At 36.2% G+C, this 14,966-nt stretch overlaps 1 protein-coding gene across 1 annotated transcript in view; it reads left to right on the top strand.

Annotated features, from left to right (window-relative positions):
* The window catches only part of LOC145672094 (retinal homeobox protein Rx1-like), an 80,467-nt gene that overhangs the window by 2,217 nt on the left and 63,284 nt on the right, over nucleotides 1-14,966 (top strand). The window lies entirely within an intron of this gene.

Raw genomic sequence — 14,966 nt, 5'->3', positions numbered from 1 at the left:
ATAGCTGATATAGTAATTGTGCAGGATCAGCTTTTAGGTTTTCTTTTTAAAAAATCTTTTCTCTGGACTTTCTCGAAAATTACGCATTTGGATCAGTATCGTAAGAAATCTCTTCGGGGTCCTGGTGCAAGAAGCCCTCAGTCAGGAAGTTATTTTGAAAATGTAACAGCTGAAGCTCGATCCCATTGCCAGAAGCCAATAATAATGGGCCCCTTGAATAGATATATATGTAGCAGAGGCGCACCTACAGGGGTGGTCTACCGGGTCCGGACCTCCCTCCCACCAAACTTCGTAATTCGACCGATATTTCTACACTTTCTTAAAAAAAATATGATTTCTCTAGAAGAAGAATGGTTGATTTATCTTAAAAATTTGATCTTTAACATCTGTACACTTTTTTCCCTTATAAAAACAATTTAGTTTTATTACTTTTGCTAAGAATATAGGTGGCACTACTTTAAAATTACTTATCGTTTTATTGAGTGTACAATAATACAAATTCAATACTATCTACACAACTGGTGAACCCCTCCCAAAATTCGGAACCCTCAACATAAAGTTCTGGATGCGCGCGGAAGAAATTTATTACAGAATAACCGTTCGACAGAATAATGTAAATTCAGGTCCGTTAAATGAGTTAGTATTACAAGTTTTTTTAAAGACCAATAGATGGCACTAGTGCTACCCAAGAGTGACGCAGTACGTTACTTGGCGCGCGCGGGTTAGTTGGCGAAATGGCATGGTCCAACACCCTGGCCACCCCGTTCCCCAGACATTACTGCACTAGACTTTTTTTTTTATGGTGCTGTATCAAGGACAGAGTCTGTGCCACACCTATTGCTGACGTCGAGGAACTGAAGGCGAGGATACAAGCAGTTGTGGGTACTGTAACAGAAGACATGTTACAAAACACCTGGCGGGAACTGGAATACCGCTTAGACATTCTCCGAGCTACCAAGGGGGGTACACGTTGAAGTGGTCTAACATACGTGATCTTAAAGAAAAACTTGTAATACTAACCTATACAACTGACCAGTATTTACATTATTATGTCAAACGGTTCTTCTGTAATAAATTTTTGTAATCAGGGCAAGACTTTATGCCCACCTTGTATATATGGTTCCCCAGTTAGTTCTGTAGGGTCTTCTCAACTCAGAGTCCTTTGTTGGAGCAATGGTTGACTCTCTTTCTCTGGGAATGATGAATAAGCAATACAACAAGCCAGTCTAATAAACCTTTCAATATCAACAAAGACATATTACAAGTAGAGTTTCGAACTATCATAATGATGTGTAAGTGATCAGTTTCGCTGGTGGCCAAGGGCGCCCATGTTGTGGTTTCCAAGTTGGCCAAGTATAAGCGACGTTTCATAAATAGTTTCAAATTTTGCTGTAACTAATGTAAAAATTCTATTGAATTTTCGATATTCTGAAGTACAATTTCCTCTAGGGAGGCGAGGACCCCACCTTGCCCCCCCCTTGCTGGTGGCTGTTTTGCTATTCTGCAGTTAAGGACCCAGTCTAACCTGGCTGTCTGGAAAGTATTGTGTACTATATAATGTGAAGTGTTATAATTGTTTTAATATTTAAACTATTTTTTAAAACTATTTGAACATTATTTGCTTGCATTTTAACAATGGCGGAGGGAATCCAAATAAGTTCGGTCTTAATCGAAATTTTTAAATATACCAATCTCACACACTCAAAATAAATAACAGAGTAATTTACGTATGTATTCAGTAAGGAGTAGTATGAGCTTCAACCAGTAAATGCGGGGCCATTTTTTCCGGGGCCTTGCGTTGCCCACTATTACAATCTTGACCAGGATTTACACTTAATAATATCATTATGTTGAGTTCGATTGGTAGGCCTCATCTTTGAAATGAAATGAAATTTTTCGCCCCCCTTACTTCGGCGCCCGGGGCCGTCGCCCCGTTCGCCCCCACCCCCACGGCACAGCCCTGCCCCCAGGAACATTATTTCTGAAAGAACCACTGGGAATAATACATCTAGCTCTAACTTAATTAAAGTATTGGTTTAATTTTCTTATCTTTTTCTTGACGAATCTCTTAGGAAGGTCTCGTTAAATAGAAATATTGTTCCTGGCTTGAACATTAATAAAAATACATCTCTATATAGAAACAGAAAAGAATAATTTTTTTGAATCCTGTGGCAGCGATCGCTTTCCAATAATTTTCAAAACGCATTAAATGACTTTAACTCAACCATTAATTCAATCAAAACTGGAACTTACTTCTGCCCATTTTAATTGGGCTAAATATAAAAATTATTTTGCTGATATAATTTTTACATCAAAATGTAATACCTATAAAAATAATAGTATTTTAAACATCTTAAATTGATTAAAAGCACAATATCGAAATTAACTAACGAGTACAGAGGACCAGAAAAATCTGGAAAAATAAAATAGTCAGACGAAATAAATTGGTTTGGTGGAGTTCTGGATGTTAAGAATGTATTAATACATGTCAGCAAAGTTTTAAACATGTCAAAAATAAAAAGTCAGGTTTTTAAAAAGAATACCAATCCATTAAAGCTCATTCTAAAACAAAAATCAAAAATAAATCTATATATATAAAAGAGAACGCACAAAATCCTTTGTCCGCTCATCACGCTAATACGGCTGAACCGATTTCTTTCATTTTTGGGGGGTTGTTAGGATTTGGACCCTAGATGGTTTTTATCATATCACTTTAATTTTCAATTACCAGTGTCTTGAGATAATTGACCAATCAGGTGTCAATACGTACAAAAAATCCTTTGTCCGCTCATCACGCTAATACGGCTGAACCGATTTCTTTCATTTTTGGGGGGTTGTTAGGATGTGGACCCTAGATGTTTTTTATCATATCACTTTAATTTTCAATTACCAGTGTCTTGAGATAATTGACCATTCAGGTGTCCATACGTACAAATCCTTTGTTATTAGTTCATCATAGGTATAAAAATAAACGTATTTATATGCAACCCGCATGACCCTGTGACTCGGCGGGTTAACATAACTGACAGGCGCTATAAATCACTTGAAAGCGAAAAAGTAAAAATTATCTAAGTAACAAAGTTTATTGCGTTCCGGGATGACCGCAGCGAAGCGGGGCGGGTTGGGGTGACCGCAGCGAAGCGGGGCGGGTTAACATAAATGACAGGCGATATAATGTTAACATTAGTGCAATCTTCTATGGTTTTTATCATATCACTTGAAAGCGAAAAAGTAAAAATTATCTAAGTAACAAAGTTTATTGCGTTCCGGGGTGACCGCAGCGAAGCGGGGTGAACGCTGCTAGTCTATATATATAAAAGAGAACGCACAAAATCCTTTGTCCGCTCATCACGCTAATACGGCTGAACCGATTTCTTTCATTTTTGGGGGGTTGTTAGGATTTGGACCCTAGATGGTTTTTATCATATCACTTTAATTTTCAATTACCAGTGTCTTGAGATAATTGACCAATCAGGTGTCAATACGTACAAAAAATCCTTTGTCCGCTCATCACGCTAATACGGCTGAACCGATTTCTTTCATTTTTGGGGGGTTGTTAGGATGTGGACCCTAGATGATTTTTATCATATCACTTTAATTTTCAATTACCAGTGTCTTGAGATAATTGATCATTCAGGTGTCCATACGTAGAAATCCTTTGTTATTAGTTCATCATAGGTATAAAAATAAACGTATTTATATGCAACCCGCATGACCCTGTGACTCGGCGGGTTAACATAACTAACAGGCGCTATAAATCACTTGAAAGCGAAAAAGTAAAAATTATCTAAGTAACAAAGTTTATTGCGTTCCGGGGTGACCGCAGCGAAGCGGGGTGAACGCTGCTAGTAAATAAATAAATAAATAAAACGGAAAAGCTGGGCAAAGTTTTGTAACAATCTCCCTGAAAGAATATCATCATCAAAAACTGGAGAGTGTACGTCTGATGAGGATCTTGGCTAGAAGATCGAAACGTCACGTGTAAATGTGTTTTTATTAAATAAGTGCAGTCTTGTTTAGCAGTGTGTTTATTTTTCTGAGTTTTACAGTATCAGTTTTCATGATGTTGAAGTTTATCCTCACCCCTAGGGGTGGGGATGGGAGAGGATGACTTTTAAAAAATAATCAGGTAAGCTAGTTAATTAGTAACTAGTGTAATTAGAGAGAATTAAACACATTAGCATATTTTCTCGCGTTTGCGCCGGACTGTGGGTCTCTAGTTTTAAATATTACTTTATTGTGAATTTAAAAAAAAATCCAAAATTTTGCCGCCCCCTAAATTCTGCCGCCCTGCTCGAGCACAGAATAGCATATACCTAAATACGGGCCTGTTTGTACGTGAACTTGATGTTTGCTCGTTGCTCGAACTTCAACGTTACGCCAACTGGTTACCACACGCTCTTCCGCTCAGCTACACTACTCGTACACTGTCTGTTATGACTTGTTCACCATGTCACGTTCGTAATTCATAATAACCTAAAAAGAAAACTGTGTTGTCAGGCCCGCAACCAAAGGGGGCCTGACCCCCTAAATTTTTCGTGGCCCCTCCAGACATCAAAGCAAAATACTATTATTAATACGAAAAACACAATTTAGATATTTGTAAGAGAATTTTTAATGACTTGTCCACCCTAACATATCCATGCCCCCTTCCCAAACGTCTATGGCTGGTTTCGGGCCTGTGTGTTGTAGATTTATTGTGGTTACATCACAAATGCCAGAACTACAGCATTCTGGGAACTTTTGACAGCTCGTCGTAGTATATAACGGTATATCAGTTTTTTTGTTTTTGTTTTGATTTTGCATCGCAAAATTGTTAAACAAATTTGTAAGTTTGTATCTCAGTTTTGTCAATATAGGAAATTATAATAATTATTATTATTATATTTTACTCTTTTATGTAGATAGAAAATTATAATAAAAACATTTTTATATATCAGAAATAACAATAAAAATGGAAAGTAACGCAAAAAGATGTCAGATTTTTTAAAATATACTTATTTTTAAGTGTTATAGATTGCTTAATTTGATAGCTGGTTTTGAATGCGTCCATATCAAGTTTCCTAAGTACGGAATCCATAACGCCGTCACGGAACGAACAATTAGAATTTTGCAGTCTACAAAGTGCAGTCACTCTTTTACAATAAAGACACCGTAAGTTAATTTCACATTCCTAACTGATATTGTATTCAGACGCTACCGAGATTAACTTCATTTTTTCATTTTTCTAAAAGTTCTAAACCGAACATTATTTTTCTTTCTCCATTTTCAATGGAGAGCAACAGGGTTTGGCAAAAAGAATATTTACAGACCAATGCTACGTAACAACAATACCCCAGGTCCTTACCACAACTTGAAACACCTGTGAAAAAGATAGAAGGGGAGAAAAGAGGGGTACTGCTTAAATCCCATGATTTTACTAATTATCTTGTTTCTAAAACGTAAGGTGGGTCTTGTTTCTAAATCTCATTAACGTGCTTAATTTCTAGATGAAATAGTCAAAGTACACAATGTATCTTTGTCGTTAATTATATGACCAGTCTCCAGTAATGTATTATGTAGTCCATAGTGGATTTGTTTGTATTATTGAAAATCTAAAATAAAGTAAAGAAATGTTGTGTTTCTGAACGAGGAAATATTTATAACTGAACATTTACTATTATATGTAGAATCGAAAGAGAACCTTTCTATCTTGAAAGGAAAACACTGTAGTACTATTTTTTTCAATAGTTCACTTGTATAGTAAATTATGATGAAAAGTGTATCGCATTTTGCAGTGCAATATTTGTTTATATCGCATATGTATAATTTTGTGTCGCAAACTGCGATGTGGTATCATGCAAAAGAAAGTTGTCTACATAACCCTTTTAGGATTTATGGTGTATTTTTATACCATGGCGTAGTATCGTCTTTGACCGCTTATTTAGGTTCTATAAGAGGTATTTAAGCTGGGTTCTTTTTATTGGTCAAGTCAAGGATAGACCAAAGAACACCCTAGATGCGTTTTGGAACCGAATCTTCAACTTGGCGGCTCCAAGTGGGGGCGAAGGAGAGTGATTTTTTTTTCTTAAGGCAAATTTCAAAACTTTTTCACGCCTTTAGTTTTCAAGATAACTTGAATAGTTGCATACGGATTGTGTGTACCTTTGAGTATTTATTATTATTATTATTATTATTATTATTATTATTTTGAGATCCCTACGTGAAATCAGGGCCGGGACCGAGGGGCGCAAATGTTCCGAGGGGGTGATTTTCTTCAGAAAAAATTCTGTTCTTTCATGATTTTTCCCATTCAGGTGCATGATACGGACATGTGAGTGGTACCGTTAGAAAGGGCCTGTTGTACTGAAGAAAATGGCGTTTGAACCATGACTCTAAAGCCAAATGGTAATGACGCAGTAATTTTTTATAATTTCAACAATTTTTTCCGCCCTTTTTTTCAAGATACAAGATTGAAATTTTGCATACGTATTATGTACATAATGTATTCTTTTTAAAAAATTAAATCCCTATGTGAACCCAGGCCTGGGCCACAGGAGCGCAAAAATTTCGATTTTTTTTCGAACAATCTAACGGTTTTTTCACGATTTTCCCGTTTCTGGTGTCACACAGAGTGTTATTCATGATTTTCTGAAACATCATACCACAATTGAAAGCGAAACCTATGTAACCACACTTTGTAAACTTAAGAAGGCAATAAGAAAGAAGAGACCACTAAGAGACGTTTATTTCATCAAAATTCATCATGACAATGCACACGAAATACATGTTATTTTTCACAACTTAGGCTGTTACAAAAATGGATTGGTCAGTAGTGCCTCACCCACCCTACAGCCCTGTTTTGACCAATTCTGATTTTTACATGTTTGGATCTAGGAAATAAAACCTACGTGATTTCAGAGTCAATGATTTGGATGAAGTTAAAACCGCTTTAAAATCACGAGTCAAGAAGTACTCCTCTAAATTTTCCAAAATGGTTTTGAAGTCTGGATTTGACTACGGCGCAAATGTGTTCAAAATCTTGGAGACTAAGTTCAACGGTACTTTTCTGTGGAGGATAGTTCAGGCTATATGTTTAACCCTTTGCTGTTATATATTCATTATTATATTTTCATACCACAGGTGTGTGTGTGTGTGTGTGTGTGTGTGTAGATTTTATGTATATACAGGGTGTTTCAAAACAACACCGACAACGAGGTGATTCCTGACACCAAGTTAAGACAAAAAGTATAGACCAACCTGGGTGCTTCACAAATGGTTTATTTTGGAGTTATAGTCTGCCGAAGACAAGAAAATATGAACTTTAAAGGCCCATGGCTACAAAACTATGGGACCTACTCTAGTCGGGTCAAGACTTTACTTAGGAACTAATATGTGCCCCATCCAAAAATCCATGTTTCAGAATCCTAAGGCACTCACGCAACAATTTTTTATAGAGGGAGTTTGGTTACGGGATTATAAATTGAAGTACTCACCAACTACCTCTATAAAATTGTTGCGGAAGTACCGCAAGATTATGAAACATGGATATTTCGATAGGGTACATATTAGTTCCTAAGTAAAGTCTTGCCTCGACTACGGTAGATCCTATAGTTTTGGAGCTATGAACCTTTAAAGTTCAATTTTTCATGTTTTCGGCAGCCTATAACTCTGAAAGGAAGCGTTTGTGCACACAGGTTAGTCTATGCTTTTTGTCTTATCTTGGTGTCAGAAATCACCTCCCAAACGTTGTCGGTGTTGTTTTGAAACACCCTGTATATATAAATGAAATAAGTGATGCGATGATGATTTAACATACAGGTACGAATATGTCTTAAAATTTCTTATTAACAGAAATAATGAATGAAACAGTAATGATAATCGCTGATTGTAACTGTTGCCCTGAATTACATTTCCAAGAAGACGACTATGGTACCAGATCGTTCATGTTTTCGGGCGTTTTGAATAACCAACACAATTGCGTGAATAGCAATAAAGTCAATTCTTTGTGTCAAGGTAAACTGGTTTTGCTTTTCTTTGTTTCGACTTCTGTTGTAGTATTTAAGTTGGTTCAACTTATCTTTCTTCAAATGAGATTCCCTTAATCATATCCCGGATTCCGATACCTTACGAAATCCGAATACAAAAATTTCTTAATAAGCTTATATAAAGACCTGGCTGCGCTGCAATGCGGGAAATGCAGTGAGGAAAGAGTTCTATATTTCCTTACAAAGATAAATAAATAAATAAATAAATAAAGTAAACTGACAGCTGTAAGCTTGAAGGTTTTTCAGTTTTAACTAGTGATGTACCAGTTATGAAATATTAATAATATCCCAAAATTTTAAGCTCTGATCTCCTGAGAGTGAACTCATTTATTATGTAAAAAGAAATAAAAGATATTATCTTCACATTTTTAAAGGTTATTTCAGGATTCATTTCTCGGAGGTTTCATGGAAGATAGGGATTTGGCGTAGGTAAATTTACATAGAAAAAAAAGGTACGTGGCGTACGTAAAATGTATGTTACATGCGTAAATCGTGTATTTTTGGACTTTAGGTACGATTATTTGTAACAATGTGCAGCAAACGCATGACTGAATACGTATGTTTTATAATTGTTTCCATATAAGTGTTTCATTTATACGTATTTTCTGTAGGAAAGAAAAAACTATATATATGTGATAAGTATCTCATATACAGATGGACGTACAGTACGTAGCATATGGATGACGTATGCTCCGTACAGACTTCCGTTGTAAACATATGGAATCCGTATATTTGTGCAATATACCGTTGCCCGGATACGGATTTTTCTCAGTGCAAAATATTTGAATTAAATAATCTAGAGCAGTGCTATTCAACCGGGGGTACGCGTACCCCTAGGGGTACGCGAAGATGTTTCTGAGGGTACGTAATGCTGCTTCTGGGAACTGCTGGAAATGCCTGTTGACAATTTACTGCAAATGAAATTCGATAACTTATTAATTTGTGACTTTTGTATTTATGCTCGAAAAGAGTCCATTTCCATTCATATATTTGTGTGAACAGGGTTTTTCTGCATTAAAATCAATAAAAACGAAGCACGGAAATTGCTTGAATTCAGAATCAGCTCTGATTCTCGCACTCTCAAAGATTCGACCAAGAATCGATGAGTTGGCGTCCTGAAAACAAGCTCAATCATCTCATTAAATTCTAAAGTTACTTTTAATTTTTGAATTTTTACATTGTCCACAGTGTACGAATTATCAGGGAGGATGAGGGGAAAATCCTTCTCAGTAGAACTGGGTATCTCATATATGTTTTGAATTTTTTCATGTTAATTTTTGCGGATGTGAACTTTATTCCCCTGTAAATAGTCTTTTGATTGGCACACTGATTGTCCTTTTGTTGGGTCTCTATTTGCCTCCTTTTTAATCAACAGAACATCTATAAGTTAATTTCGATTTAATTTCTTTTAAACAGCTTCAGGGGTACATAATTGGATGGCGAACTGTGTCTAGGGGTACGCGAGAAAAAAAAAAGTTGAATAGTACTGACCTAGAGGCAAAAATATATTCAGATATGTTAATTCATCGCTGTCCGTATCCTAACGACCAGGTTTTCTTGCAGAAAAGTTTATCTAGGGGGACAAAATCAAAATATGAGGGGGCCGCACTGGGGCTGCAATTACCAGTATTTTCGTATATTGGCAATATCAATTTAACTTTCCACATACACACCGAATGTATTCCTGAAAGAATCACTGCTTACTTGTTCCCATTTCCACATTAGTCGTGTTACAGTTAAATTTTGTTTATAAATAACATAGAATAACTTACGAAATAATTGAACTTTTTTAAAAAAAATCCATCTGATTTTTCTCTTCTTTTTTTGATTACCTTTTGGGGGACATGGTTGCTCAGTGGTAGAGTGCTTACCTCTAGTGTGTGGGATCCCTGGTTCAATTCCCGGTCAAGTAAGTTTGTGGTGGACAACATCGTATCCGTGAGTTTTCTCGCTGTATTCCCGTTTCCTTCTGCATTCTCATTCCACCAATTTTTTCATCATAATTCACTTGCCTTAATCATCCGCTTCCCTCAGCGTCAAGAGCATAATGGTGGGACGTTTTCGTTTCCATTTTTTAAGTCATTTTACAAACACGTTCTTCTGGTTTGTTGGAAAATAACGTAAAACGTAATAGCATTTTAAACTCTTTTTCAGATAAATACTACAATTGTTTACAATTTAACCGTAACTTATATAGTGAACTATTGTAGTATTCATCGAGCAGAAAATGAATGATACAATGTTAGAAATGGTGAAGAAGGAAAGAACAATTTTAGATATTATTAAGAAGAGGAAGAGAAACTGGTTGGGACATTGGCTAAGACTACGTTTCCACTTTACATGAATCTTGTCGCTGTCATAAAAAAAGACCTTGCTACCCGATCTCCCTATCTACTGTTTAGATTTTACAACTTCTTGTAAACAAGAAAGATTATCACCATGCATGCAGCACTGCAGTCTAGTGGACAAACAATTAACCTCCTCATTAAAAACGTGTATTTTCGCGCACTCCCCCTCCCAGTCAAAAAGAATCCGTTGTTTCGGAAGCGGCGAAACTGTTTTTTCCTTTATGTCAGCAGGAAGGTGATAGCAGGTAGCAAGCAAGACGTCCCAGAAAGTTGGACACTGTTCGGCTCCTTGCAATATTGAAAAAATGTTTTATGACCCTTTCAAGAGTATGTGTACACGGTGAAATATGGTAGGGTTTCAAGATTTTTTTTTATGACAGCTACAAGTTCTTCTAACGTGGCAACCCATCTTAAGAAGAAACTGTATCATGAGGGACATGATAGGGGGTATGGTGGCAGGAAAGAGAGGGAGGGAGCGAAGGAGACTACAATTAATGGACGATATCAAAACAGAAAAATCGTACGTGAAGACAAAAAAAGTTAACAGAAGACCGTGGAGGATGGAAGCTTTCAGTTGCAAATGTGATCTGCCATTAATAGCAGCAGGATTCCTATGATATATCTATCTATCTATCTATATCTATCTATCTATCTATCTATCTCTCTCTCTCTATATATATATATATATATATATATATATATATATATATATATATATATATATATATATATATATATATATATATATCTATATATATATATATATATTGACTGCGCAGGAAAAACAGTATAAGTCAAAAACCCAGGTTTTCAGGAGACGATTGTTTATTTTACCAAGCATAAGTATGAATCACTTATACCAAGAAATGATTATTCAACTCACGTTTAGAATTGACTAATACCATGTTAACCGGAGGTGGGGCATGACAAATAGATCTCCAATTTTGACTTACCTCATTTTGGCCAATTTCTACTTATACTGTTTCTCCCATGCAGTATATTGAAGATATGGCTACTACGCGTAATACAATTATTATTCTAAAAAGTTCTGTGAAACTTCCATTTGGAATAATATAAAAAAAAACAAGGAAAATAAGGATATTGATTTGATATCTTAATTCTGTCAAATTAAAGTGGTTGGTGTTGTATGAAGAACATACTCTTTCTAAATAACGTCAATGAACCTTATTTTAGTTCAGCAGCCTTCTTTTTCCTGGAATTCTTAATATTGGCCATTCGGCGTCGTCTTGGCCGCCTTCTGGACCTTCGTTTACGCGTATTTCTGGTACTTCCTGAGACTACTGGAACTAATAAAGTTTTCAGAGACTGCTTTCCCTTCTTCTGACCTCGACGACAATCTTGCTTTGCAGCGATGTTTCTCAAGCTGCTTTCGTGTTTGCTCTCTCCCTGATCTACGTTAATACCCTGAGAACAACTCTGATGGTTGTTTTGGAGATGATGATGATGGTCACATTTACAATGATTTTCAATACTTTCTGTAGAAAGGTCACATAGATGTTTGCAATGGAATTGCTCGCTTTCTAGTTCATGATATTGATGACTGCAATGATGGTGGTGGTTTTCTGCATCATTATGTTGATGACTGCAATGGTGCTGGTGGCTTTCAACATAACAGTGCTGGTAACAGTGCTGGTACAGACGAAACCAATTTGGATAGCTCTCAGTAGTCCCTTTTTGATCTCTCTTTCGGGACAAACTTCTTGTAGATATCTCGAGAGTTCCTTCGCGGTACATTTTCTATTAAGATCCCTCATGACTTGTACCACTCTTAGTGCCATATGAAAAGTTTTTCTTGATGGTTTCATGTTTAGGGAACTTTAAGTTATCATACCAATACAAAATATCACTTATAATTTATTTACCTTATATTTGTTTATAAATAGGCACCGAAACACATCTATTTTCTTATTATTTGCTGACTGCCATGATGATAAATGAGAATTCCTTGGATACGACAATAAAGAAGGAATATACAAATAAACATGAAAATGAAAAGAATGGAACTTTACTAGTAAACAAAAACAAATGATTGTTTTAATTACTTATGTCATATGAGGAGAATTAAAAAAATAAAGGGACTTTCAATTTCTCGCACTAGGGCTTAGTAACACTGCTAGTATCCAGCGCTGAATTAGTGTCGTTTGCAACATTTCTATGCAACAGGTCACTCTTATTCCCGCGTTAGTCGTTGGAGTGTAGCAAGCAGACTGTTAAGCCACATTGTCACGTTAGAAGGACTTGTAGCTGTCATTAAAAAAAAAAAAAAAATCTTGAAATCCTACCATATTTCACCGTGTACACATAGTCTTGAAAGAGTCATAAAACATTTTTTCCATCTTGCGAGGAGTTGTACGATGCGCAACTTTTTGGGACGTCTTGCTTGCTACCTGCTATCGCCCTCCCTCTGACATAAAAGAAAAACGAGTTTCGCCGCTTCCGAAACAACGGATTCTTTTGGACAGGGAAGGGAAGTGCGCCAAAATACACGTTTTTAATGAGGAGGTTCACTGTGTGTCCACTAGAGTACAGTGCTGCATGGGTGGAGATACCTTTCTTGCCTTCAAGAAGTTGTAACATGTAAAGAGTAAATAGAAAGATCGGGTTGAAACTTTTTTTTTTTTTTTTTATGACAGCTACAAGATTCATTTAACGTGGCAATGTGGCTTCAAACATGGCAGCTCAGGAATTAACTTATCTATGCCGCTGCCCCTAGGCACAATTCGTCCGGCCGCCCCTTTGTGTTTGGCGAATATAGGAAACATCTCAACATAATAGACGACTTTTAATTTTCCGTCATTGACACGCTTTCATTCATACCTTTGTCCAAGAAAGGTATAGTGAAATAAATTGTTTTGAGTTTTTGTTAATACGTTTTGAGATGAAAAAAAAAAAAGTTTTGCCATTTAGACAAGAGAGAATATGAATAAATTAATCGCTGGACGCAATACCGTTCTTGGCAAATTTCGATTAACATTTGCTTAGTCTATATTTTGTACAATATTTTAACGCAATATATTATGAAAATATTCATGCCTTTACTTTCTCATTCGTTGGTAAAAAAGATTCAAAATAAAACAGCTTATTTATTGTTTTATTTATTGCACATAAGAAGTAATACTTTTTTTAAAAAAAAAAAACACAAACTGGGGAAATTCACTTAAACTCATATTTTTCTTTTTTTGATATACTAGTTTATAATGATAGAAATAGTGTAAAAAATTATCATTATTATTCTTTGTATGCGAAACACAGTGGCGTATTTAGGGGGGCTTCCGGGCTTAAGCCCCCCCCCGAAATCTTACTTACTATAGTAAAGTATATGAAACATCTTGCTGAATTTTCACATTTTCAGGCAAAGCCCCCCTCCGAAACAAAATCGTAAATACGCCACTGTCGAAACATATAATATTGTTTAATATTTTTACTACCAAAGCAAAACTGTTAAGGTATTATGAAAGTATATTCTTACATTAAACGTTTACGCCTTGCTTTCATATCAGAAGAAGGCTATTATATTAAAGGCTCCCTATTATATTAAAGGCTATAGCCTATTTATGAATTTTATAAAATAAACCCTCCCAACGAAATTAAATTGAGGGTTACATTGACCAACTGTGTCAATATTACTATAATTTACCGGCAAAAAAAAAGAAAAAAAAATCTTCTGGCTGCCGCCCCTCATAGACTGCGCCCCTAGGTCTAGTGTGTCTGATTGTAAGTCCGCCACTATGGCAGCTCCATTGCCGATCTGCACCAAGACGGAAATGAGGACTATGATTCGCTTTTTGTTTGCGGAAGGTGTTAAATACAACCGGAAAATGTGTGCAGGATAGGTGTCGTCCTACTTGGGACAGTCTTATGTGCGATAGGGACTGTTAACTGTCCTATGAGCGACCGATTTGATCTGTTAACTGACCTATGAGTCACCGATTCGTTCATACTAAGATAATGGAAGAAGATAAGGTTCCCTCTTTTTAAACTTGTTTAGCCCGTTACATATGAGGGAAGACTTCCCTCGGCGATCACACTATCCGAGAAATAGGAAGAAAGAAAGGATAGGATAAGGGAGGAACCAGCCTGGGACCATTATATTAGATACCATCCCGGCATTTGGCTAGTGTCAATGAGGAAAACTCAGTAAAACCTCACTCGGGATGTGGCTAGGCTGAAAAAGCTTTTACTTTTTCGACCTAGTGTCCCCATCGGGAATCGAACCCGGGACCCCTCACATCAAAGGCTTAAGAAAATTAACTCTTTCAAACAAAAACAAAAAAATAATCAAAATCGGCGCATCTGTGTCTAAGTGATGCGTAAACACACGCATATTAAAGTCGGTTAATTACAGTTTTCACACAACATCCGTTGAGGTAGTTCATAGTTTAGCTCCAAAGACTATCCTTACATTGTGATGAAATTTATCTGGAACTACCGGGAAAGTATGTTCTTTCAAACAAAAAAAAAGAATCTTTAAAATCAGCGCACATATATCAAAGTTAGAGAAGAAAGTTTCAGATAACCTTCGAAGTGTGGTGTTGGAGAAAGATGCAAAAGTTAAAATGGTCACAGAGAG

Source organism: Thermobia domestica, chromosome 15 (assembly GCF_964235325.1).
Source record: "Thermobia domestica chromosome 15, izTheDome1.hap1.1, whole genome shotgun sequence".
Lineage (NCBI taxonomy): Eukaryota > Metazoa > Arthropoda > Insecta > Zygentoma > Lepismatidae > Thermobia > Thermobia domestica.
The sequence above is the reverse complement of the archived record's forward strand: the minus strand, read 5'-3'. Positions and strand labels throughout refer to the sequence as shown.